This window comes from Salmo trutta, chromosome 25 (genome assembly GCF_901001165.1).
Source record: "Salmo trutta chromosome 25, fSalTru1.1, whole genome shotgun sequence".
Classification (NCBI taxonomy): Eukaryota; Metazoa; Chordata; class Actinopteri; order Salmoniformes; family Salmonidae; genus Salmo; species Salmo trutta.
The window spans coordinates 31,269,530-31,293,286 of record NC_042981.1 but is presented as its reverse complement, the minus strand read 5'-3'; the positions used below and the strand labels follow the sequence as shown (position 1 = coordinate 31,293,286).

Below are 23,757 nucleotides of genomic sequence, written 5' to 3'. Positions count from 1 at the left end.
AGAGAGCAGCAGAGGGTCCTCCTCTTACGGTCCCTACTGTCTCTTTCCTTTCCTCCGGTGAGACTGACGAGAGAGAGAGGGGACACCATCTTCCACCTGATTGGCAAAACTCGAGTCGCACCGCATCTGCCTCATGCACAAATCCATGTTGTGCCTATGACAAGAGAAAGTGAAATATTTCTCAATATTGAAAGACATGACAAGCAGCTAATAATAATAATACAAATGCAGGATATTGACCCACTTGGCTACTCATTCATTGCAGTGGAAGTAGGGAGAAGCATGTTTTGTAATAGTGTTGAATAAAAACTTACATGAACTCACTCACTCAGCTCTTTGCTGTATTCTTTGACAGTCTCACTCTGGTCATGGTTTTAAAACTCATGTAGGCTAGCATAAAATTTGCTGTGGTCGTGGAAGCTGTAAGCACGGTGATTTGAGCTATCCGATTGGCCAGCGCAGTAGGCGAACTCTATTTAGCCACAGACCTCCCGGTCCGCCGGGTAGGCAGAGTTTGTCCTTTCAGACAAATTAAATGGTTCAGAATTGGAACACTTTGCCTACCCGGGTCGCAGGGCTTCTGAATCAAGTGTACCTACCGCCAACAGCGCAACACGAAAAAAAAGAGTGCAAGCAATTATGTCTTTATCGTTGGCTTTTCTACAAACATTTTGGAAATATACTAGGAATGCCTTGAAGGTCGATCGTGATCAACTGGTTGGTGACCACTGGATAGATATACATGCTTACACACACACACACACACACACACACAGAGTACTAGTCAAAAGTTTGGACACACCTACTCATTCAAGGGTTTTTCTTTATTTTTACTATTTTCTACATTGTAGAATAATAGTGAAGACAAACTATGAAATAACACATGGAATCATGTAGAAACCAAAAAAGTGTTAAACAAATCAAAATATGTATTTTATATTTGAGATTCTTCAAAGTAGCTACCCTTTGCCTTGATGACAGCTTTGCACACTCTTGGCATGCTCTCAACCAGCTTCACCTGGAATGCCAGAATCACCTGGAATCCAACAGTCTTGAAGGAGTTCACACACATGCTGAGCACTAGTTGGCTGCTTTTCCTTCACTTTGCGGTCCAACTCATCCCAAACCATCTCAATTGGGTTGAGGAAGGGTGATTGTTGAGGCCAGGTCATCTGATGCAGCACTTCATCAGTCTCCTAAGTCTAACCCTAACCCAGCCTGGAGGTGTGTTGGGTCATTGTCCTGTTCAAAAACACATGATAGTCCCACTAAGTGCAAACCAGATGGGATGGCGTATTGCTGTGGTAGCCATGCTGGTTAAGTAGGTGTGTCCAAACTTTTGACCGGTTGTGTGTGTGTGAACTCAGCAAAAAAAGAAACGTCCTCTCGCTGTCAATGGCTTTTATTTTCAGCAAACTTAACATGTGTAAATATTTGTATGAACATAAGATTCAACAACTGAGACAAACTGAACAAGTTCCACAGGCATGTGACTAACAGAAATGGAATAATGGGTCCCTGAACAAAGGGGGGGTCAAAATCAAAAGTAACAGTCAGTGTCTGGTGTGGTCACCAGCTGCATTAAGTACTGCAGTGCATCTCCTCCTTATGGACTGCACCAGATTTGCCAGTTCTTGCTGTGAGATGTTACCCCACTCTTCCACCAAGGCACCTGCAAGTTCCTGGACATTTCTGGGTGGAATGGCCCTAGCCCTCACCCTCCGATCCAACAAGTCCCAGACGTGCTCAATAGGATTGAGAGCCGGGCTCTTCGCTGGCAATGGCAGAACACTGACATTCCTGTCTTGCAGGAAATCATGCACAGAACGAGCAGTATGGCTGGTGGCATTGTCATGCTGGAGGGTCATGTTAGGATGAGCCTGCAGGAAGGGTACCACATGAGGGAGGAGGATGTCTTCCCTGTAACTCTCAGCGTTGAGATTGCCTGCGATAACAACAAGCTCAGTCCGATGATGCTGTGACACACCGCCCCAGACCATGACGGACCTATCTAACAAGTAATATAACATAACAATTCCACAACAACTACCTTATACACTCAAGTGTAAAGGAATGAATACAAATATGTACATAAAAATATATAAATGAGTGATGGCCGAACGGCATAGGCAAGATGCAGTAGATGGTAAGAGTACAGTATATACATATGAGATGAGTAATGTAGGGTATGAAACATATAAAGCAGCATTGTTTAAAGTGGCTAGTGATATGTTTAATTACATCAAGATGCAGTAGATGGCATAGCGTACAGTATATACATATGAGATGAGTAATGTAGGGTATGTAAACATTACATAAAGTGGCTAGTGATAAATTGATTACATCAATTTTTCCATTATTAAAGTGGCTGGAGTTGAGTCAGTATGTTGGCAGCAGCCACTCAATGTTAGTGATGGCTGTTTAACAGTCTGATGGCCTTGAGATAGAAGCTGTTTTACAGTCTCTCGGTCCCCGCTTTGATGCACCTGTGCTGACCTCGCCTTCTGGATGATAGCGGGGTGAACAGGCAGTGGCTCGGGTGGTTGTTGTCCTTGATGATCTTTTTGGCCTTCCTGTGACATCGGGTGGTGTAAGTGTCCTGGAGGGCAGGTAGTTAGCACCCGGTGATGCGTTGTGCAGACCTCACTACCCTCTGGAGAGCCTTCCGGTTATGGGCGGAGCAGCTGCCGTACCAGGCGGTGATACAGCCCGACAGGATGCTCTCGATTGTGCATCTGAATAGGTTTGTGAGTGTTTTTGGTAACAAGCCGAATTTCTTCAGCCTCCTGAGGTTGAAGAGGCGCTGCTGCGCCTTCTTCACCACGCTGTCTGTGTGGGTGGACCATTTCAGTTTGTCTGTGATGTGCACGCCGAGGAACTTAAAACTCTCCACCCTCTCCTACTGTCCCGTCAATGTAGATAGTGGGCTGCCCCCTCTGCTGTTTCCTGAAGTCCACAATCATCTCCTTTTGTTTTGTTGACATTGAGTGTGAGGTTATTTTCCTGACACCACACTCCGAGGGACCTCACCTCCTCCCTGTAGGCCGTCTCGTCGTTGTTGGTAATCAAGCCTACCACTATAGTGTCGTCTGCAAACTTGATGATTAAGTTGGAGGTGTGCATGGCCACGCAGTCGTGGGTGAACAGGGAGTACAGGAGAGGGCTGAGAATGCACCCTTGTGGGGACCCAGTGTTGAGGATCAGCGGGGTGGAGATGTTGTTACCTACCCTCGCCAGCTGGGGGCGGCCCGTCAGGAAGTCCAGGACCCAGTTGCACAGGGCGGGGTCGAGACCCAGGGTCTCGAGCTTAATGACAAGTTTGGAGGGTACTATGGTGTTAAATGCTGAGCTGTAATCGATGAACAGCATTCTTACATAGGTATTCCTCTTGTCCAGATGGGTTAGGGCAGTGTGCAGTGTGATGGCGATTGCGTCGTCTGTGGACCTATTGGGACGGTAAGCAAATTGGAGTGGGTCTAGGGTGTCAGGTAGGGTGGAGGTGATATGGTCCTTGACTAGTCTCTGAAAGCACTTCATGATGACGGAAGTGAGTGCTACAGGGCGGTAGTCATTTAGCTCAGTTACCTTAGCTTTCTTGGGAACAGGAACAATGGTGGCCCTCTTCAAGCATGTGGGGACAGTAGACTGGGATAAGGATTGATTGAATATGTCTGTAAACACACCAGCCAGCTGGTGTGCATATGCTCTGAGGACGCAGCCGGGGATGCCGTCTGGGCCTGCAGCCTTGCAAGGGTTAACACGTTTAAATGTTTTACTCAAGTTGGCTGCAGTGAAGGAGAGCCCGCAGGTTTTGGTAGCGGGCCATGTCAGTGGCACTGCATTGTCCTCAAAGCGAGCAAAAAAGTTGCTTAGTCTGTCTGGGGGCAAGGCATCGTGATCCGCGACGGGGCTGGTTTTTCTTTTGTAGTCCGTGATTGACTGTAGACCCTGCCACATACATCTCGTGTTTGAGCCGTTCAATTGCGACTCCACTTTGTCTCTATACTGACGCTTAGCTTGTTTGATTGCCTTGCGGAGGGAATAGCTAAACTTTTTGTGTTTGGTCATGTTTCCGGTCACCTTGCCCTGATTAAAAGCAGTGGTTTGCGTGTTCAGTTTTGCGCGAATGCTGCCATCAATCCACGGTTTCTGGTTGGGTAATGTTTTAATAGACGCTGTGGGTAAAACATCACCGATGCACTTGTTAATAAACTCGCACACCGAATCAGCGTATTCGTCAATGTTGTTGTTTGCCGCAATGCGGAACATATACCAGTCCACGTGATCTAAGCAATCTTGAAGCATGGAATCCGATAGGTCGGACCAGCGTTGAACAGACCTGAGTGCGGGTGCTTCCTGTTTTAGTCTCTGTCTATTGGCTGGGAGCAACAAAATGGAGTCGTGGTCAGCTTTTCCGAAGGGAGGGCGGGGGAGGGCCTTATATGCGTCGCGGAAGTTAGAATAACAGCGATCCAGGGTTTTACCAGCCCTGGTAGCACAATCGATATGCTGATAGAATTTGGGGAGCCTTGTTTGCAGATTAGCCTTGTTAAAATCCCAGGCTACAATAAATGCAGCCTCAGGATATGTGGTTTCCAGTTTACATAGAGTCCAATGAAGTTCTTTCAGGGCCGTCTGTGTCTGCTTGGGGGGAATATACACGACTGTGATTATGATCGAAGAGAATTCTCTTGGTAGATAATGCGGTCGGCATTTGATTGTAAGGAATTCTAGGTCAGGTGAACAAAAGGACTTGAGTTCCTGTATGTTGTTATGATCACACCACGTCTCGTTAATCATAAGGCATACACCCCCGCCCTTCTTCTTACCAGAGAGATGCTTGTTTCTGTCGGCGCGATGCGTGAAGAAACCAGGTGGCTATACCGACTCAGATAGCGTGTCTCGAGTGAGCCATGTTTCAGTGAAACAAAGAATGTTACAGTCTCGGATCTCTCTTTGGAATGCTACCCTTGCTCGGATTTCGTCTACCTTGTTGTCAAGAGACTGGACATTGGCGAGTAGTATGCTCGGGAGTGGTGCGCGACGTGCCCGTCTACGGAGCCTGACCAGAAGACCGCTCCGTCTGCCCCTTCTACGGCGCTGTTGTTTTGGGTCGCCGGCTGGGATCCGATCCATTGTCCTGGGTGGTGGGCCAAACAGAGAATCCGCTTCGGGAAAGTCGTATTCCTGGTCGTAATGTTGGTGAGTTGACGTTGCTCTTATATCCAATAGTTCCTCCCGGCTGTATGTAATAAAACCTAAGATTACCTGGGGTAACAATGTAAGAAATAACACACAAAAAAACAAAATACTGCATAGTTTCAAAGGAACGCGAAGCGAGGCGGCCATCTCTGTTGGCGCCAACCAATGCTGTCTGGTCCAGTGACGGTGGGTTTAGGCCCATAGGCGACGTTGTTGCCGGTGATGTCTTGTGAGGACCTGCCTTACAACAGGCCTACAAGCCCTCAGTCCAGCCTCTCTCAGCCTACTGTGGACAGTCTGAGCACTGATGGAGGGATTGTGTGTTCCTGGTGTAACTCGGGCAGTTGTTGCCATCCTGTACTTGTCCCGTAGGTGTGATATACCAATCCTGTGCAGGTGTTACACGTGGTCTGTCACTGCGAGGATGATCAGCTGTCCATCCTGTCTCCCTGTAGCGCTGTCTTAGGCGTCTCACAGTACGGACATTGCAATTTATTTCCCTGGCCTCATCTGCAGTCCTCATGCCTCCTTGCAGCATGCCAAAGGCACGTTCACGCAGATGAGCAGGGACCCTTGGCATCTTTCTTTTTGTGTTTTTCAGAGTCAGAAAGGCCTCTTTAGTGTCCTAAGTTTTCAGAACTGTGACCTGAATTGCCTACCGCCTGTAAGCTGTTAGTGTCTTAATGACCGTTCCACAGGTGCATGTTCATTAATTGTTGGTTAATGGTTAATTGAACAAGCATGGGAAACAGTGTTTAAACCCTTTACAATGAAGATCTGTGAAGTTATTTGGATTTTTATGAATTATCTTTGAAAGACAGGGTCCTGAAAAAGGGACGTTTCTTTTTTTGCTGAGTTTATATATACACACACACACACAGTACCAGTCAAAAGTCTCTGGGCTAGCGTCCCACCTACTCAACAGCCAGTGGAATCCCGTGGCGCGTTATTCAAATACCTTAGAAATGCTATTACTTCAATTTCTCAAACATATGACTATTTTACACCATTTTAAAGACAAGACTCTCGTTAATCTAACCACACTGTCCGATTTCAAAAAGGCTTTACAACGAAAGCAAAACATTAGATTATGTCAGCAGAGTACCCAGCCATAAATAATCAGACACCCATTTTTCAAGCTAGCATATAATGTCACATAAACCCAAACCACAGCTAAATGCAGCACTAACCTTTGATGATCTTCATCAGATGACAATCTTAGGACATTATGTTATACAATACATGCATGTCTGTTCAATCAAGTTCATATTTAATCAAAAACGTTTTACATTAGCATGTGACTAGCATGTGACTAGCATTCCCACCGAACACTTCCGGTGAATTTACTAAATTACTCAGGATAAAAAACGTTCACAAAAAACATAACAATTATTTTAAGAATTATAGATACAGAACTCCTCTATGCACTCGCTATGTCCGATTTTAAAATAGCTTTTCGGTGAAAGCACATTTTGCAATTTTCTAAGTAGATAGCCCGGCATCACAGGGCTAGCTATTTAGACACCCAGCAAGTTCAGCACTCACCAAAAGTCAGATTTACTATAAGAAAAATGTTATTACCTTTGCTGTTCTTCGTCAGAATGCACTCCCAGGACTTCTACTTCAATAACAAATGTTGGTTTGGTACCAAATAATCCATTGTTATATCCAAATAGCGGCGTTTTGTTCGTGCGTTCAAGACACTATCCGAAAGGGTAAATAAGGGTTACGCGCCCGACGCGTTTCGTGACAAAAAAAATCTAAATATTCCATTACCGTACTTCGAAGCATGTCAACCGCTGTTTAAAATCAATTTTTATGCCATTTTTCTCGTAAAAAAGCGATAATATTCCGACCGGGAAAGCGTGTTTACGTTCAAAGAGAGAGAAAGTAAAAGCATGGGATCCCCTCGTGCACGAGCCTGTCTGATGGCCCTCTGATCGACCACCATCCAAACGCGCTAAAGTTTTTCAGCCAGCGGCAGGAATTGCATCATTCAGCTTTTTCCCGGGTTCTGAGAGCCTATGGGAGCCGTAGGAAGTGTCACGTTACAGCAAAGATCCTAAATGTTCAATAAACAGAGCCAAGAAGCCCAAGGAATGGTCAGAGAGGGTACTTCCTGTTTGGAATCTTCTCAGGTTTTTGCCTGCCATATGAGTTCTGTTATACTCACAGACACCATTCAAACAGTTTTAGAAACTTTAGGGTGTTTTCTATCCAAAGCCAATAATTATATGCATATTCTAGTTTCTGGGCAGTAGTAATAACCAGATTAAATCGGGTACGTTTTTTATCCGGCCGTGTAAATACTGCCCCCTATCCCCAACAGGTTAACCAGCATGGCTACCACAGCAATATATAATATATTAGTGCATTCAGAAAGTATTCAGACCCTTTGACTTTTTGCTACGTTACAGCCTTATTCTGAAATTGATTAAATCGTTTTTTCCCTCATCAATCTACACACAATACCCCATATTAAAGCAAAATCTGTTTTTATAAATTAGCAAACATTAAAAAAAAAATGTTTTAAAGTATCACGTTTACATAAGCATTCAGATCCTTTACTCAGTACTTTGTTGAAGCACCTTTGGCAATGATTACATCCTCAAGTCTTCTTGGGTTTGACCCATCAAGCTTGGCACACATCTATTTGGTGAGTTTTTCCCATTCTTCTCTGCAGATTCTCTCGAGCTGTCAGGTTGGATGGGGAGCGTTGCTGCACAGCTATTTTCAGGTCCCTCCAGAGATGTTCGATCAGGTTCAAGTCCGGCCTCTGGCTGGGCCACTCAAGGACATTCAGAGAATTGTCCCAAAGCCCCTCCTGCGTTGTCTTGGTTGTGTGCTTAGGGTCGTTGTCCTGTTCGAAGGTGACATTTTGGCCTCGGTCTGAGGTCCTGAGTGCGCTGGAGCAGGTTTTCATCAAGGATCTCTCTGTATTTGCGGCGTTCATTTTTCCCTCGATCCTGACTAGTCTCCCAGTCCCTGCTACTGAAAAACATCCCCACAGCATTATGCTGCCACCACCATGCTTCTCCTTAGGGATGGTGGCAGGTTTCCTCCAGATGTGAGGCTTGGCCCTCAGGCCAAAGAGTTCAATCTTGCTTTCATCAGACCAGAGAATCTTGTTTCTCATGGTCTGATAGTCCTTTAGGTGTCTTTTGGCAGACTCCAAGCTGGCTGTTGTGTGCTTTTCACTGAGGAGTGGGATCCGTCTGGCCGCTCTACCATGAAATCCTCATTGGTGGAGTGCTGCAGAGATGGGAGAACCTTCCAGAAAGACAACCATCTCCAAAGGGGAACTCTGGCGCTCTGTCAAGAGTGATGTCGTAACTTGACTTTCATTTTGGGGCACCACGAGAGCGGTTGTTTAAAGAGTTACCATCTCCCGAATTAAACTCTAAAGGTCTTTACCTATCTCATCCATAAAACAGTCAATGTATTTATCATAACCTCGTATCATATCATTCTGAGCAGTCGTAACCTCCTGTATCTGCAAAAACCCCAGCCTTACTTATGATTCAGTACTACACAAATTGGTTAAATTATTTATTTACTAGCTAGCTAAATGATAACACAGGATAAACATACACACTTAATACTAGGGATGTACCGATATTACATTTTTGGCTGATACTGATATCCAATATTTTCCTTGACAAAAAACCCGATCCCGATATTTCAAATTTTAGCGGCCTTTTGAGCATTCTAGTGTAGTTAAATAGTTGAAACACACACACGCTGACCAAAAAGTTATTTTGTTGGTATTTACGTATGTCCCCATTACCAGTAAGACATAATGAAAACCTATTTCTTTCACTTACTTGCTGTTTCGTTGTTCAGTCGTTTCATTCTTAACCAGGATATCAAATCAAATTTTGTCACATGCGCCGAATACAACAGGTGTAGACCTTAGTGAAAGGCTTACTTACAAGCCCTTAACCAAAATGCAGTTTAAAAAAATAAATAAAACAAAAGTAACAAATAATTAAAGAGCAGCAGTAAAATAACAATAGCAAGGCTATATACGGGGGGTACCGGTACAGAGTCAATGTGCGGGGACACCGGTTTGTCGAGGTAATATGTACATGTAGGTAGAGTTATTAAAGTGACTATGCATAGAAAATAACAGAGTAGCGGCATCGTGGGGGGAGGGGGGCAATGCAAATATTCTGGGTAGCCATTTGAATAGATGTTCAGGAGTCTTATGGCTAGGGGGTAGACGTTGTGGCCTGTTTTAAGGTCTTACTTACATCGACTGCAGAAAACGTGGTCACAGTCGTCCGGAACAGCTGACACACTCATGCATGTTTCAGTGTTACTTGCCTCGAAGCGAGCATAGAAGTAAGTTAGCTCGTCTGGTAGGCTTGTGTCACTGGGCAGCTCTTGGCTGTGCTTCCCTTTGTAGTCTGTAATGGTTTGCAAACCCTGCCACATCTGATGAGCGTTGGAGCCGGTGTAGTACGATTCTGTCTTAGTCCTGTATTGACGCTTTGCCTGTTTAATGGTTCGTTAGCGGTCATAGCGGGATTTCTTATAAGCTTCCGGGTTAGAGTCCCGCTCCTTGAAAACGGCAGCTCTACCCTTCAGCTCAGTGCGGATGTTGCCTGTAATCCATGGCTTCTCGTTGGAGTATGTACGTACGGTCACTGTGGGGACGACGTCACTGATGAAGCCAGTGACTGATGTGGTGTACTCCTCAATGCTATCGGAAGAATCCCAGAATGTATTCCAGTCTTTGCTTGCAAAACAGTCCTGTAGCTTAGCCTCTGCTTCATCTGACCACTTTTTGTATTGACTGAGTGACAGGTGCTTCCTGCTTTAAGGAGGATAGAATTATGGTCAGATTTGCCAAATGGAGAGAGATCTTTGTACACGTCTCTGTGTGTGGAGTAAAGGTGGTCCAGAGTTTTTCTCTCTTTGGTTGCACATGTAACATGCTGGGAGAACGTTTCCCTGCATTGAAGTCCCCGGCCTCTAGGGGTACCGCCTCTGAATGAGCGTTTTCCTGTTTGCTTATGGTGGTATACAGCTCATTGAGTGCGGTCTTACTGTCAGCATCGGTCCGTGGTGGTATGTAGACAGCTACAAAAAATACAGATGAACACTCTAGGTAGATAGTGTGGTCTACAGCTTATCATGCGATGCTCTACCTCAGGCAAGCAAAACCTCGAGACTTCCTTAGATATTGTGCACCAGCTGTTGTTTACAATTATACGTAGACCGCGACCCCTTGTCTTACCTGAGGCTGCTGTTCTATCCTGCCGATAAAGTGTAAAACCCGCCATCTGTATGTTATGTCATCGTTCAGCCACGACTCAGCCCAACCTCCGCCCCCTTTTTCTCCGTCTTCTCTTCACGTAAATTACTGGGATTTGGGCCTGTTCCCGAGAAAGCAGTATATCCTTCACGTCGGACTTGTTAACCTCTCTAGGGTCGGCGGGACGAAATCGTCCCACCTACGTAACAGCCAGTGGAATCCTGTGGCGCGTTATTCAAATACCTTAGAAATGCTATTACTTCAATTTCTCAAACATATGACTATTTTACACCATTTTAAAGACAAGACTCTCGTTAATCTAACCACACTGTCCGATTTCAAAAAGGCTTTACAACGAAAGCAAAACATTAGATTATGTCAGCAGAGTACCCAGCCATAAATAATCAGACACCCATTTTTCAAGCTAGCATATAATGTCACAAAAAACAAAACCACAGCTAAATGCATATAGTTTGACACCCAGCAAGTTTAGCACTCACCAAAGTCAGATTTACTATAAGAAAAATGTTATTACCTTTGGTGTTCTTCATCAGAATGCACTCCCAGGACTTCTACTTCAATAACAAATGTTGGTTTGGTCCCAAATAATCCATAGTTATATCCAAATATCCTCTGTTTTGTTCGTGCGTTCAAGACACTATCCGAATGGTAAAGAAGGGTGACGAGCACGGCACATTTAGTGACAAAAATGTTCTAAATATTCCATTACCGTACTTCGAAGCATGTGAACCGCTGTTTAAAATCAATTTTTATGCCATTTTTCTCGTAAAAAAGTGATAATATTCCGACCGGGAATCTGTGTTTAGGATAAAAGACGAAAGAAAATAAAAGCATGGGGTCGACTCGTGCACGCGCCTAAGCCCATTGTCCTCTGATAGAGCACTTGCCAAAAGCGCTAGTGTGTTTCAGCCTGGGGATGGAATTACATCATTCAGCTTTTTCCCGCCTTCTGAGAGCCCATGGGAGCTGTAGGAAGTGTCACGTAACAGCAGAGATCCCCTGTTTTGGATAGAGATGATCAAGGAGGGCAAGAAATGGTCAGACAGGCCACTTCCTGTAAGGAATCTTCTCAGGTTTTTGCCTGCCATATGAGTAATGATATACTCACAGACACCATTCAAACAGTTTTAGAAACTTTGGAGTGTTTTCTATCCAAAGCCAATAATTATATGCATATTCTAGTTACTGGGCAGGAGTAGTAACCAGATTTAATCGGGTTACTATCCATAACAGGTTAATCAGAGGCAACAAATAGACCAAAGCTAACCCTGAAGGAGGTGCAGAGCTCCACAGCGGAGATTGGAGTATCTGTCCATAGGACCGCTTTAAGCCGTACACTCCACAGAGCTGGGCTTTACGGAAGAGTGGCCAGACAAAAATAAGCAAACATGTTTGATGTTTGCCAAAAGGCATGTGGGAGACTCCCCAAACATATGGAAGAAGGTACTCTGGTCAGATGAGACTAACATTGAGCTTTTTAGCCATCAAGAAAAAAGCTTTGTCGCAAACCCAACACCTCTCATCACCCCTAGAAGACCATCCCTACAGTGAAGCATTGTGGTGGCAGCATCATGCTGTGGGGAGTTTTTCATTGCCAGGGACTGGGAAACTGGTCAGAATTGAAGGAATGATGGATGGTGCTAAATCCAGGGAAATTCTTGAGGGAAACCTGTTGGCCTTCCAGAGACTTAAAACTGGGACGGATGTTCACCTTGCAGCAGGACAATGACCCTAAGCATACTGCTAAAGCAACACTCGAGTGGTTTAACTTCTTATGGATGGTGGCAGTATTGAGTAGCTTGGATGACTGACGTGCCCAGAGTAAACTGCCTGCTACTCATGCCCAGAAACTAAGATATGCATATTATTAGTAGATTTGGATAGAAAACACTCTGAAGTTTCTAAAACTGTTTGAATGATGTCTGTGAGTATAACAGAACTCATATGGCAGGCAAAAACCTGAGAAAAAATACAAACAGGAAGTGGTTTGTAGTTTTTCAATTAATTCCCTATTCAAACTACAGTGTCTGTGGGGTCATTTTGCACTTCCTAAGGCTTCCACTAGATGTCAACAGTCTTTAGAACCTTGTTTGAGGCTTCTACTGTGAAGTGAGGATGAATAAGAGCTCCTGGTGTCAGATGACTGCCAGCAGGGCATGAGGCTCAGCCATGCGCGCTCACGTGAGTGGTAGCTCAGTTCCATTGCATTTCTGAAGACAAAGGATTTCTCAGGTGAAACTTTATTGCAGATTTACGATAAAACCATCCTAAAGATTAATTCTATACATCGTTTGACATGTTTCTATGAACTGTAATGGGATTTTTTGAGTTTTCGTCTGACCTGCGCGTCGTGAATTTGGATTTTTGAACTGAAGGCGCGAACAAAAAGGAGGTATTTGGACATAAAGGATGGACTTTATCGAACAAAACAAACATTTATTGTTGAAGTGGGATTCCTGGGAGTGCATTCTGATGAAGTTCATCAAAGGTAAGTGAATATTTATAATGCTATTTTTGACTATTGTTGACTCCAACATGGCGGATATATTGTATGGCATGTTTTTGTGTCTGAGTGCCGTACTCAGATTATTGCATGGTGTGCTTTTTCGGTAAAGCTTTTTTACATTTACATTTAAGTCATTTAGCAGACGCTCTTATCCAGAGCGACTTACAAATTGGTGCATTCACCTATAATATCCAGTAGAACAACCACTTTACAATAGTGCATCTAAATCTTTTAAAGGGGGGGGGGGGGGGGGGGGTTAGAAGGATTACTTTATCCTATCCCAGGTATTCCTTAAAGAGGTGGGGTTTCAGGTGTCTCCGGAAGGTGGTGATTGACTCCGCTGTCCTGGCATCGTGAGGGAGATTGTTTGAAATCTGACACAGCGGTTGCATTAAGGAGAAGTGCATCTATAATCCTATGCATAACACTTGTATTTTCATCAACATTTATGATGAGTATTTCTGTCAATTAATGTGGCTCTCTGCAAAATCACCGGATGTTTTGGAAGCAAAACATTACTGAACGTAACGCGCCAATGCAAACTGAGATTTTTGGATATAAATATGAACTTTATCGAACAAAACATACATGTATTGTGTAACATGAAGTCATATGAGTGTCATCTGATGAATATCATCAAAGGTTAGTAATTCATTTTCTCTTTCTGCTTTTTGTGACTGCTCTCTTTGGCTGGAAAATGGCTGTTTTTTTTTCTGTATAGGCGCTGACCTAACATAATCATATGGTTTGCTTTCGCCGTAAAGCCTTTTTGAAATCAGACACTGTGGCTGGATTAACAAGAAGTAAAGCTTTAAAATGGTGTATAATACTTGTATGTTTGAGGAATGTTAAATATGAGATTTTTGTTGTTTTGAATTTGGCGCCCTGCACTTCACTGGCTGTTGTCATATCGATCCCGCTAACGGGATTCAAGCCATATTAAGGGGAAACATTTAAATGTCTTGGAATGGCCTAGTCGAAGCCCAGACCTCAATCCAATTGTGAATCTGTGGTATGACTTAAAGATTGCTGTACACCAGCGGAACCCATCCAACTTGAAGGAGCTGGAGCAGTTTTGGCTTGAAGAATGGGCAAAAATCCCAGTGGCTAGATGTGCCAAGCTTATAGAGACATACCCTAAGAGACATGCAGCTGTAATTGCTGCAAAAGGTGGCTCTACAAAGTATTGACTTTGGGGGGTGAATAGTTACGCACACTCAAGTTTTCTTTACTTTTTTGTCTTATTTCTTGTTTGTTTCACAATAAAAAAATATTTTGCATCTTCAAAGTTGTAGCCATGTTGTGTAAATCAAATGATACTATCCCCCCAAAAATCTATTTTAATTCCAGGTTGTAAGGCAACAAAATAGGAAAAATGTGAAGGGGGGTGAATACTTTTGCAAGCCACTGTACATCTGTTGATTGCTCTTGATAAAGGCTATTTTCTGGCAATCCTTCTAAATAGCCTATTGGCATGGAGGTAGTATCTAATTGAAGATTTAGATACTTGGTGACCCAAGTTCTGTAATTCAGGGGTTCTCGAAGTGGGGTCCACGGAGGTACTGCAGGGGGTCTGCGGCCAGTTCTCAAAATATTTGTATAACATTTTTCTTATGCGTATTTCTAACAGATTCAAAGAATTTAGGCCAAACATTCTGTGGAATAAGTGTAGAGAGTACAATATAATATTATTAATATACAATTTATGTTCTTAACCCTAGGCAACATGGGCATGGGAGGCACAGAAGGATATTAGTATCCACAGTTCTCCACCAATTATAATACTCGTATTCCCCAAATACAACCCAAAATATAAGATTGTTTTGCTTCAATATTTGTAAACAATGTAAATGTAAAACACTGTACAGCCTCAACTTTGTTAAGTATACATTTTGATTTCATCGATGGTCAGTCCTTGAAACCATTGCTCTGTCTATGAATTTGAGTGGTACAATTTCTCCAGGCCCATTCCTCAGCTTTTTGCCAGAGGTGTGTAGAATAATAACAAATTAGCTTGAAAACTGCTACATTTTCTCTCCGATGCCAAGAGGTTGGCCTTTAAAACGTTCCTTCTCAGGGACCGAGACTTGGTTCGTCCGACCATGCATTGCCGAAGTCATAGTAAAACTCGTTGTTTGCTATTTTAATCTCACTCCAATACCTTGACTTTGTTGTCCTTAAGCCATTTTGCCACAACTTTGGAAGTATGCTTGGGGTCATTGTCCATTTGGAAGACCCATTTGCGACCAAGCTTTAACTTCCTGACTGATGTCTTGAGATGTTGCTTCAATATACTGTATCCACATCATTTTCCTCCATCATGATGCAATCTATTTTGTGAAGTGCAACAGTCCCTCATGCAGCAAAGCACCCCCACAACATGATGCTGCCACCCCCATGCTTCACGGTTGGGATGGTGTTCTTTGACTTGCAAGCCTCCCCCTTTTTCCTCCAAACATAACAATGGTCATTATGGCCAAACAGTCTATTTTTGTTTCATCAGACCAGAGGACATTTCTCCAAAAAGTACGGTCTTCGTCCCCATGTGCAGTTGCAAACCGTAGTCTGGCTTTTTTATGGCGGTTTTGGAGCAGTGGCTTCTTCCTTGCTGAACGGCCTTTCAGGTTATGTCGATATAGGACTCATTTTACTGTGGATATAGATACTTTTGTACCTGTTTCCTCCAGCATCTTCACATGGTCCTTTGCTGTTGTTCTGGGATTGATTTGCACTTTTCGCACCAAAGTAATCTTCATCTCTAGGAGACAGAACGCGTCTCCTTCCTGAGCGGTATAACGGCTGCGTGGTCCCATGGTGTATATACTTGTATACTATTGTTTGTACAGATGAACGTGGTACCTTCAGGCGTTTGGAAATTTCTCCCAATGATGAACCAGACTTGTGGAGGTCTGCATTTTTTTTTCTGATGTCTTGGCTGGTTTCTTTTGATTTTCCCATGATGTCAAGCAAAGAGGCAGTGAGTTTGAAGGTCGTCCTTGAAATGCATCCACAGGTACACCTCCAATTGACTCAAATGAAGTCAATTAGCCTATCAGAAGCTTCAAAAGCCATGACATAATTTTCTGGAATTTTCCTAGCTGTTTAAATGCACAGTCAACTTAGTGTATGTAAACTTCTGACCCACTGTAATTGTGATACAGTGAATTATAAGTGAACGTGCCCGGGGGTCGCACGCTTTGAACTCCTGCTTTTTGGGGGGGTCGCAGGTCAAAAAGTTTGAGAACCACTGATTTGGTGAACAGATTGTTGCTTTTGCTGTACGCCTACAGCTAGGATCAGGTGCAGTACAAACGTCAAATTGTAGGGAGAGAGTATTGCAATAAATAAATTTGCAGCTCCAAAAAAACTGGTGCTCAAGAATATGAACTGTTTACTTTGCAAGCTCACCATCAATGGGGCATCAAGCAACAATTTCTGGCATAGGCCTACTGGTCTTTTTTGTATGATGAAATTTATGATTTACTAATGAAGCTTGCATTTGGAATTTTGTTTAATTTAATTATTACAATCGAAATGTGTTGTAAACAAAATAATGAAAAGGACTGTCTGGTAGCCTCAATAAATAGACAAAGATTTGTAGTTGAACAAGTCATTGCATGTATAGATGGTTTTTTTTTTACTTGACTTGAAGTTCCTCGGTGTCCACATCATTAAGGACCTATCATGGTCCAAACACACCAACACAGTCGTGAAGAGGGCACAACAACACCTCTTCCCCCTCAGGAGGCTGAAAAGATTTGTCATGGCCCGTCAAAAAGTTCAACAGCTGCACCTTTTGAGAGCATCTGGCTGCATCACTGCTTGATACGGCAACTAATTGGCATCCGACCGCAAGGCAGTGTCGTAACGTTGGATTGACTAATGTGACAACTGCTGTTCATCGAATGATTAACTGTTTTATAATTACGTGATTAAATTAATCAGGTAATTATTAACTCAGTAACCTGGGGCAGCATGAGAAAGTTTGGCTTTATTGAGTTGCTATTTCCCAAATTATCAGAATATCAATTTTACAACAGTCGCTAATTAATTTCCTCTACAGTCTCATTCTGAACGTCGCATAATCCAGGAATCTGCACAAACCCGAGTCCCACTAAATAAATCCGTACCACACCAATTGAGTTGATTTGATTTATTTACTAACAAGCTAAAATTACAATATAAGATACACACAGAATAGGCTATTAATTAGAACTGAGTACAATGAAACAGGTCCCTAGTGGGCCAGCACAATATGACACATGTTACACAAAATGGAGAGTGCACAAGAGAAAAGCACACTTGGGCACATTTGTAAACTATGCTTAGTTTAACCATAACCTTGCTCCGAACTGCCGCGGGTCAGAATATAATGATGTAATTACGTGTCGAAGGTCTCCGATGGGGTGTCTTTTCGTGGACCGGGTTCGCCTTCTCCTCTGATGACGGCACTTTATTCGGTTACCGGGTATAACTCTGTCTTCACGATGTCAGTGTCCTTTCTCTGAGTGGTCTGTTTCCTCGCCCTTGTTCTGAAATGGAAGTCTTCTGAGGACAGCTAATCATCCATGTAGGTTGTTCCAGCGTGGGAATGAAAGCAGTGTGAACACACGATTCTTTGGAGAGAATAACCGGGTGTTCCTGCTTGAATTCACCCTCTTAGACACAGCTACTCATCCGTAGCATAGATTGTTAAAAGGTTCCTTTGTCTTCTTCAACCTCATGTTGCGTTTTGGGGTTACAACTAATCGGACCTTGGCTGCAGCTCGTGGTCACCTAGTCATGATGTTCATTCTTAACTCGCATGTTTTATACCCTGGGGTCAGAAATGGGCGTTTCCGCCTTTAGGGCAAGTTCTCTGGGCTTAACTAGTTAAGAGGCAAGGTCTGGATTTTACTCGGATCCAATTTAGACAACTAACTTCACAGTTCATCTTTACAAAAACATTCTCTTTGATCTGGACATTTTCCACACAACTTACCGTATGCAAACATCAGGTAAATATTGTGGAAACTCTTCAAGTTACAATGTTTTTGTTATAACGTTGTCATTTAACTTTTTAATAACATAACAAAAACAACATTAATTTTGATATTCCATCTATCGTCATTACCACCATTTTGACTGATTAAACAAATTGTCCCAAAGTCCATTTATTGCATGTTACTGTTCTGAGGTAGGTTCTCCATAGGCCCATCATACATTCCATTCCTCCACAGTGAGCAGACAAAGGGATTTTGTCTGCTGCCTTAAGATTTACAATGGGCGTGAGGTGTCATAACCCCCCCCCACCTCCATACCTCTCGATCGCTCCCCCTCTGGCGGGTGTGAGAGATGTGTGGTCCACGGTAACCTGACCCGAACAGGCCAGTCATTTTTTATTTTTATTTATTTATTTATTTCACCTTTATTTAACCAGGTAGGCAAGTTGAGAACAAGTTCTCATTTACAATTGCGACCTGGCTAAGATAAAGCAAAGCAGTTCGACAACATACAAAAACACAGAGTTACACATGGAGTAAAACAACATACAATCAATGATACAGTAGAAAAAAATAAGACTATATACAATGTGAGCAAATGATGTGAGATAAGGGAGGTAAAGGCAAAAAAGGCCATGGTGGCAAAGTAAATAAAGTATAGCAAGTAAAACACTGGAATGGTAGATTAGTTATTTGAAGAAAGTTCAAAGTTAAAATATAAATAATATGGTGCAAAGGAGCAAAATAAATAAAGTAGTTTGGGCTACTTTAAATGAGGTAGTAGTTTGGGCTAAATTATAGATGGGCTATGTACAGGTGCAGTGATCTGGGAGCTGCTCTGATAGCTGGTGCTTAAAGCTAGTGAGGGAGATAAGTGTTTCCAGTTTCAGAGATTTTTGTAGTTCGTTCCAGTCATTGGCAGCAGAGAACTGGAAGGAGAGACGACCAAAAGAGGAGTTGACTTTAGGGGTGACCAGAGAGATATACCTGCTGGAGCGTGTGCTACAGGTGGGTGCTGCTATGGTGACCAGTGAGCGGAGATAAGGGGGGACTTTACCTAGCAGGCTCTTGTAGATGACCTGGAGCCAATGTTTTTTGCGACGATTATGAAGCGAAGGCCAGCCAACGAGAGCGTACAGGTCGCAGTGGTGGGTAGTATATGGGGCTTTGGTGACAAAACGGATGGCACTGTGATAGACTGCATCCAGCTTGTTGAGTAGGGTATTGGAGGCTATTTTGTAAATTACATCGTCGAGGATTGGTAGGATGGTCAGTTTTACGAGGGTAAGTTTGGCAGCATGAGTGAAGGATGCTTTGTTGCGAAATAGGAAGCCAATTCTAGATGTAACTTTGGATTGGAGATGATTGATGTGAGTCTGGAAGGAGAGTTTACAGTCTAACCAGACACCTAGGTATTTGTAGTTGTCCACAAATTCTAAGTCAGAACCGTCCAGAGAAGTGATACTGGGCAGGTGCAGGCAGCGATCGGTTGAAGAGCATGCATTTAGTTTTACTTGTATTTAAGAGCAGTTGGAGGCCACGGAAGGAGAGTTGTATGGCATTGAAGCTCGTCTGGAGGGTTGTTAACACAGTGTCCAAAGAAGGGCCAGAAGTATACAGAATGGTGTCGTCTGCGTAGAGGTGGATCAGAGATTCACCAGCAGCAAGAGCGACATCATTGATGTATACAGAGAAAAGAGTTGGCCCAAGAATTGAACCCTGTGGTACCCCCATAGAGACTGCCAGAGGTCCGGACAGCAGGCCCTCCGATTTGACATACTGAACTCTATCAGAGAAGTAGTTGGTGAACCAGGCGACGCAATCGTTTGAGAAACCAAGGCTACTGAGTCTGCCGATGAGGATGAGGTGATTAACAGAGTCAAAAGCTTTGGCCAGGTCAATGAATACGGCAGCACAGTATTGTTTCTTATCGATGGCGGTTACGATGTCGTTTAGGACCTTGACCTTCATGACAGCGGGTAGTGCGTACGTGCCAGTACATCACAGGGGCCTGCCATCCAGTACCTTTATACCAGGTGGTGTCAAGAGGTAGGCCTTAAAAATTGTTGAAGACTCCAGCCACCGAAAGTCATATGTTCTTTCTGATACTGCACAGCAAGCGGTACGGGAGCGCCAAGTCTGGGACCAAAAGGTTCCTGAACAGCTTTTACCCCCAAGTCATTAGACTGCTGGACAGTTAATCAAATGGCACTGGTTCGCTTGCATTGTCTCTATGCACACTCACTGGACTCTACCCCCACACACACACATACTAAACTGACACTCCAACACACACACACACACACTACACAAGCTCACACACACACACGCATCGATATTGACGCCACACACACATTCACATTCTTCACATACACTGCTGCTACTCTGTCTATCCAGATTGTTACTTTTACCCTTACCCACATGTACATATTACCTCAACTACCTCGTACCCCTGCACATTGACTCGGTACCGGTGCTCCTTGTAAATAGCCTCGTTATTATTGTTTTATTGTGTTACTATTTTTTATTTGCTCCTTTTTCTTTTTAACTGCATTGTTTTTAAAAGGCTCGTTAGTAAGCATTTCACGGAAAAGTCTTCACGTGGTGTATTCGGCGCGTGACAAATACATTTTGACTTGAGACTTGACTTGAAAAATAACTTGTGACTCAGCTTGAATTGGACTCGACCCGTTCGACTTGGGACTCGACTTGAGACTCGAACCTTGTGACATGAGATTCGAACCTTGAGACTTGCTTGTGCTTCGAATAATAGTGACTTGGTCCAACCTCTAGTGATGTATGACAGATACATTTTACATGCTTGTTACCTTATTTAAACCCCAGTGAAACAGGATGCCATGGAAGGCCACAATACAATTCCATAAGCTAAGATGAACTTTTATTTAAGAGTCTTTAGGGGTGCCAATTTTGTATTACTTGTTAAACAAAATGTCTTTCTCTGAGCAATTGTATTAGTTGTAAAATTATATACTTTTTAAAATTCTGCGTACAATGTTACTCAATATTTGTTTGATTTATTTTAGACAAGTAATTTTTGCTCATCTTTATCGGGAGTGCCATTCATTTTAGAGACGACTGTACATGACTTATTCACTGCCCAACAACACTCACTAGTATCAACCTTCACTAGGGATCAAGTTCAACGACTCTGAACACCTCCAGTGTCTCAGAGGAACGTGATGCTCAAGTCGGTCATCGGTGTCGATTAGGATTCAAATGATCTAAATAGACTGTCAGTTTGGAATACATTGTAACCTGAAAGTTCTGCAATCCCCTGTTTCCACAGGTTCGGGATGTACATTCCCTTTTTCCGGTTAAACTGCTACTTCTGCCGGGTGGAGCCACTCTCGCCCATCGCTAGCATCGGGTCGAAGTAGCTGGGCAGCGTGGGGCGTGACTACATGTCGGCTCTGAAGGAGACGTGGAAGCAGCACACCAGCCAGCTGTATGGGGTCCAGGCCATGCCCACACACGCCTGCTGCCTCTCCCCAGACCTCATCCGCAAAGAGGGGGAGTACCTGAAGATGGACTTCAACTGGAGGATGAAGGAGGTGCTGGTCAGCTCCATGCTCAGTGCCTACTACGTGGCCTTCGTACCTGTATGGTTTAAGGTGAGTAACTAATAACTGACTTCCCAGCCTTATATTAGGTGTTGTGACGTGCTAACTACTGAGATTTGAGAAAGGAGGGTCTACCTTCAGATCTCCCTTTTTTGTTTTTGCACCGTAGTGCAGCATTGTTATATATCGCCAATTAGGTTTGTCAACATAATCAAGAATAGATACATTGCTTGGTGCCTGCAGTTCCAATGCGTCTCTGAGGGCGCTGTGTTTTTCTGGCTGCTTATTCTGGTTGTGTGCTGGTCCTCTGCAGAGCACACAATACGTGGACAAGCGTTGGTCCTGTGAGCTCTTCATCCTGGTGTCTGTCAGTACCTCAGTCATCCTCATGAGGCACCTGCTGCCCCCACGCTACTGTGACCTGCTCCATAAGGCCGCAGCACACCTGGGCTGCTGGCACAAAGTGGACCCGTCTCTCTGTTCCAACGTCCTGCAGCACATGTAAGTACTACTAGTGAGGAGGCATCACGGCCTGAGGCGCACTGATGATATCACTGAGGGTTTGGGAGGGACTAGAACTCTGTAATTACTTTAGTAATAACATTGTATTAATATTGTTGTTACTCCTAAGCGTCCGCTTAGGGCCCCGCGGCCCCCAGGGGCCTCCCAACCAAAAAACAAAACAAATTAGGAAATCAGTCGGTTTGAACGTACTGTTAGTTAGTATAGTAGAAAAAACACGTGTAATTTCAACATTTTGGTAGTGCATCTGCAGTTTTCATATTTTTAGGTCAGTCACTCAATTAGCCCATTTCATCTAACATGTTATATATTTCTAGGTAAGTTAGCCTAGCCAGCAATCTAACCCTTGTAGTTATCATGGCAGAATCAGGGGCCCTGACGTCGAGGGGGGCCCCCATTGATTTTGTTATTCACACAGATATCATATGAACATGGCAAAAGTCATGGCAAGATGTGTAGATTAGCAGAAAATTTGCCTTAAAAACTGCTAAATGTTTTCTCCATCCCTTGGCAAAATGACTTGAACTGCAGGAAATTAGCTTTACAACTGTAACATTTTCTCTACGCTGCCAAGAGGGCCACTAAATTGTTTTGCACACGAGGGGCAGGAGCCCCCCCAACCACTCTCGCTTAGGGCGCCCAAAAAGCTAGAAACGGCCCTGCTGTTACTTGTTGTATATTCAGGGAGGTCATGCACCATACAGTAGGGGGCAAATACAGGAATTCATTTGAATGAGATGATTAAGTCTGGAAAGAACGTTTGTTCATCCTCACTATGTTAATCCATCCAATCGCAGTCACAGGGAGAGTGGACCAGTGAATCAGGTCTTTAATTTTGCCAATGAGGGGAGTGAAGTTTTCTTTAAACAGATTCTTAAGGGCTGAGGTAAAATGTATTCCGAGATATTTGCATCCATTTGGCTTCCAAGAGAAAGGACAGACTAAACTCTGCTCATCTGATAGCTGGCTATTTAGCAGACGAGCGTTAGATTTACTAAGATTTGCTTTGTATCTATTTGAACCCTCTTCTCTCTTTTCCTCCTACAGATGGACGGAAGAGTACATGTGGCCCCAGGGTGTCCTGGTCAAACACAATAAAAATGTATACAAGGCCATAGGGCACTACAATGTGGCTGTCCCCTCAGACGTCTCCCACGATCACTTTTATGTGAGTAACACCAACTGCAAGACTGTTCTTGTTTGCGCCTCAGGCAGCCAAAGCTAAAGGGCTTGTTGTACTTCCAGACATTGTTTGTTCAATAACAACATGTCTCCTCTTTTTCTGTCGATTTTTTTCCTTTAGTTTTTCTTCAACAAGCCCTTATGAATATTGAACATCCTCATCATCTTGGAAGGTGCGATGATATTCTACCAGCTCTACTCGTTGATATGTTCAGAAAGGTGGCATCAGACGATATCCTTGGCTTTAATTCTCTTCAGCAACTACTACGCCTTCTTCAAGCTTCTCAGAGACAGAATAGTCTTAGGCAAGGCATACTCATACTCCAATAGCTCACCCGACCAGAAGTTAAGTTAAAGACGTAAGTTATTGTTGGTCATTTGTCTTGGAACAAGAAAACACGCATGAGAGCTTTGTATTTTTTCTACAACTGTATTTTGTGTCACTGTTTTTGTTCTGAGCTTCCATAATAAAAATAAACCTATTTTTGTATTCCTTTTCAA

At 43.5% G+C, this 23,757-nt stretch overlaps 1 pseudogene; it reads left to right on the top strand.

The window, feature by feature from the left end:
- LOC115162669 (transmembrane protein 39B-like) overlaps positions 1–23,757 on the top strand; it is a 25,158-nt pseudogene extending 1,401 nt beyond the window's left edge.